This window comes from Penaeus japonicus, unplaced genomic scaffold (assembly GCF_977035675.1).
Source record: "Penaeus japonicus unplaced genomic scaffold, GWHDUDI00000001_assembly GWHDUDI00000011, whole genome shotgun sequence".
In the NCBI taxonomy this organism is placed as follows: Eukaryota; Metazoa; Arthropoda; class Malacostraca; order Decapoda; family Penaeidae; genus Penaeus; species Penaeus japonicus.
In genome coordinates this window covers 17,317,724-17,322,436 of record NW_028234413.1, presented here as the reverse complement: position 1 = coordinate 17,322,436, position 4,713 = coordinate 17,317,724, and positions in this window count along the sequence as shown.

Below are 4,713 nucleotides of genomic sequence, written 5' to 3'. Positions count from 1 at the left end.
TATCTAAAATATATATATATATATACACACATACGTACTGTATATGTATAGGGTATATATATATATATATATATATATATATGATATGGGAGTATATATATATATATATATATATGTACATTATTATATATATATGATCGTAGGATATATATATATATATATAGGTATATATATATATATTAGTGGATATATAGGTTTATAGAATATAGTGGGATATTATAGAGAAAAACATATTATATGATAGAGGTGGCTAGAGGATATATATATATATATATATATATATATATATATATATATATATATATACATAGTAGCAGTACGTATGTGTGTATATATATATAATGCGATATATATATATATAATATATATATAATATTAAATATTATATTATTATACTATATATATAGTATACATAGTAGTATATATAAGGGGTATATATATATAGAAAGGAGGGGATGCGTTCATATGCGTGGAGAGAGTGCTTGATTGTGATATATATATTTAGTTAATTATATATATCATATATCGGTAGTGATATATATATATATATGATATATAATATAATATAGGGTGCGAGATTATGTATATGGATATGATATACGTTAGTATATATATATATATTATAAGGTAGTATATATGAATATATATATAGTGCGTATATGCATATAGTATATATCTGGATATATGATTCATACTAATACAACATACACAAATTGAGAGATAATGATTCTTTCTCTAGTAGTGATATATATATACCGTACATCAACGTGGGTTGTGAGGATGTAATGAGTATTATTAAGGTAATGAGTATGATCAATATCAACATACATGTGTGTGTGTGTGTTGTGTGCGTATGGACATTTATATATACTGTAGTATGTGTGTATATCATATATGTATATTATATTGTATAAGTGATCATAGTATAGCAGGGTATAGAGAGGTGAATATCTATATATATTATATGATTATTATATATCTGTATTTATATATTAAGGGAATATAGAATTATTAGGTAATATAAACTTATTTTACATATAGTATAAGTTATATATATATATATATATATAGTAATATATGAATATATAGTATAAATGATGCAATATATAAATGGCGAATCAGTACATATTTATTGAATCTAAAAAAATAACAATAAATCTAAGTAACGAAGCAGATTAGTGTGAGCGTATAAAAAGGAGAAATACAGTACAAATCAAATCAGACATACAAATAGGGACACCATAAGAATTCCTTCGACATTTCAGCATCTCCTCCGCGAGAGAACTAAGGCCCTGTGCCATCCGCTCCGAGATGGTGTCGGTGCGTGAATAAACCTCATAGCCAGGGTCGCGGCTGCTTTAGCGGCGAGGAAGCGCACAGGCTCTCGGACTGCTCGGCTGCTCGAATCTAACCGCGGTTTATAACAAAACAGTCGGCGGACAGTTTCCCCTCTGTTGACCTTTTGTCTATTCCTGAAACATTCTTTCAAACTACCGGTTCTGCAAGAATTTTGGATCACATAATGAGCGATTCGCGATGAATATGATGTTTTCGTCATCCATGGCGTCATCTCTCTTTGATTGATCACTCCAAAGGCAGAGGGAATAATCATAGCGTGTGTTGGATGCAGGAGTTTCAACGGCAAAGCGAGAAGCTAAGTGTACGTTAGAATGATATACGAGTTTAATAATAGTTATTGGGTGCCTGGAACCGCGCGGCTTTTTTTGAAATTGCATTTATTTTTCATTAATTTCAAAGGAGTTGCGGAAAGTAGTTTGTGTGCGGAATTCTCCGAGGTGAACACGAAGCATTAGAGGATCGAAGTTATATAAGCGTAGGTTACGCCAACATGAGACGCAGGGCGATATCGATAGCACGTTTTCGCGAATCTTTAACTTTCGCGAAAGGTCTGCTTTGAGCGATTACACTGTACGTATGTCGAGTTTAAGAACGCCATCCTCGCTAAGATATAGAGACGACTGCATTTCCAATTCAATTGATGCGATATTGAAATTAAATGAAATGCTCACCTGCTATCTCCTTCTCTCCTTCTCCCATTGATAGAATAGAGAGAGGAGGTTTCCACTCTCCATTTCAGCGCTGTCTGCCTTACCTCTCTTCTCAGGCAGTTTCCCAGTCTGGCAGGAGTTTTTAGACCACTTCCCTCGCCAAAATTAAGAGTGACACACGGAATATTAGACCAATGAATTAAAATGAAAGTCGGGTTCTGCTGTTAGACGGAGTATTTTTTTTTTTCTTCTTTTTTGTTTGTTTCTTTTCTTTCTCTCTTCCTTCTATAACTGAACGACTCGCCCCCTTCCCCTCCCCCCCCTCCCCCCCCCCACCCCCCGTCGCCTCCTCCCCCCCTCACCTCCGCCCCTGCCCTTTCGGTTTTTTTCTCCTGTCCCTTGCCTATCTGATCTCTCTGTGTGTATCTTATCTGTGTTTGTTTCTTTGCTTTTCCTTCCTTTCTTTCTTTATTTTTTGCCTTGCTGTGTTTCTCTCAGGTTCCTCCTCCTCTATGCAGTCCTTGCGTGTCTGTCTGATTATGTGTCTGTTTGTGTTTCCGTCTGTCCCTCCCCGCGACCCGACCTTTCCCCTCTCTCTCTTATATTCTTCCTCTCGCACTCCTTTTCTTTCTCTCTCTCTCTCTCTCTCTCTCTCTCTCTCTCTCTCTCTCTCTCTCTCTCTCTCTTCTCGTCTCTCTCTCTCTCTCTCAATTCCTCGTCCACTCTCGTCTCCTACTCTTCATCTCTCCTTCTCGAGGGCGTCTCGGTCCTCTCTCTCTCTCTATCTCATGGAGGTGTCACAGTTCCAATCATATATTCGTTCCTCGTCCATATTCCTCCCTCTCTCGGACCATCGTACGTATCTCCCCTGTCTTCCCTGCCACACGCTGGCAGTGTAATCGTTTCGTCGAGAAACTTGGGTGGCTTGTCTGGGATCGGGTCCTCGCGGGGTTCTCTCTCTTCTCGTCGTCTGTCATGCTCGCGTGCTACTTGTCTCGTTCATGCTCTGTGTATCGTGGCTAGTCGCACTCGTCTGGTATTGGATGGTCTCATAGGATGGTGTGTCCGGTTTTGTCGTGGCGGGCGGTTGGTTGTGGGATACTGTATGGGGTGGGAGGGGGGATGAGGGGGGGATCAGCATTCGTCTCGTTGGGGTCCGGGGCGTCACTGCGGTGGGGCGGGGGATCCAGGGGGTCTCATTCCCTCGTCTCTTCTCTCATAATCTCATCACCCCATCTCCTCTTCATCTCTCTCCTCTCTCTACTGACGTCCGTTCTCTCTCGTCCTCTCTCTCTTCTCTCTTCGGTTGGGTCCTCTCTGGCTCTCTCTGTGGGGGGGTGGGTCTCTCTCTCCTGCTCTCTGGAGGGCTCTCTCTCTCTCTCTCTCTGGGTCCGTTGTTCGTCGCTCTCTCTCGGTGTCTCTCTCTCTCGTCTCTCTCTCTTCTCTCTGCGGAGTCTCTGTGTGGTCTGATCTCGGGTCTCGTTGCTCGGCTATCGTCGTCGGCTCCTCGTTGGAGGATGTTCTGGTGGGGGGGGGCGGAGGTCTCTCGTCGGTCGCTCTCTCTCTCTCTCTCTCGGGGCGCGAGATATCGTGTGGGTCTGTTGCGTTCGGACTTCTTTCTGTAGCGGGGATGCTCTCTCTCTCTCTCTCTCTCTCTCTCTCTGGGGTCCTCTCGTCTCCTCGGGGCTCTCGTCTCTCTCTTCGCGTGCTCTCTCTCTCTCTTCTTCGTTGTCGGGTGTTGTGTGTGTAGATCATCTTTTGACTCTGGCACTGGGTCCTGGGCGTTTCGTGATCTGTTTCTGCTGTTTTTTGCCGACATGTGAAAGGGATTATAACCGTTCTTGGGGGTTGTTCTTTGTAATGATATTGTAGTGAAGTTCTTTGGGCGTCAAACAGCTAGTGTGTTTTCGCCAAGAGCTGATAATGTTCCTGGTCGGGGCTCCTCGCGCCCAGTTTTGTTATGTGGGCTTATATACATGAATACTTGATGAGGGAGATACATACACGTTACACACACACACCGGAAAACAGGCACACAGGGGGCAGCAGGTACGCACACACACACACACACCAGGGGGGGGGTCACATACACACATAGGGAACACACAGGGGGACAGTTATATGTGTATCTATCTATCTATCTATCTGTCTATCTATATATGTATATCTATATATATCTATATATATATATATATATGTGTGAGTGTGTGTGTGTGTGTGTGTGTGTGTGTGTGTGTGTGTGTGTGTGTGTGTGTGTATACATATATATATATATATATGAAAATTATATATATATATATATATAGTATATAATGAGTATATATTGCACAATTTATATTCATATATATTTATAGTGATATATAGGTGGAGGTATGAATATATAGAAATATCAATATATATATATGTGTGTGTGTGTGTGTGTATGGAGTGTTGTGTGTGAGAAGTGTGTGTGTGTGTGTGTGTGTGTATGTGGGAAGTAAGAATTATATATATACGAATATATATATATTATATATGGTCATATATATATATATATATATATCGTATATATACATTCTCATATATATATGATAGTATGTGTGTGTGTGTGTGTCCTGTGTGTGTGTGTGTTGTGTGTGGTATTGTGTGTGTGTGTGTGTGTGTGTGTGTGTGTGTGTGTAGAGAGTGTATATTCTATATTATATATACATATATGTATATATAT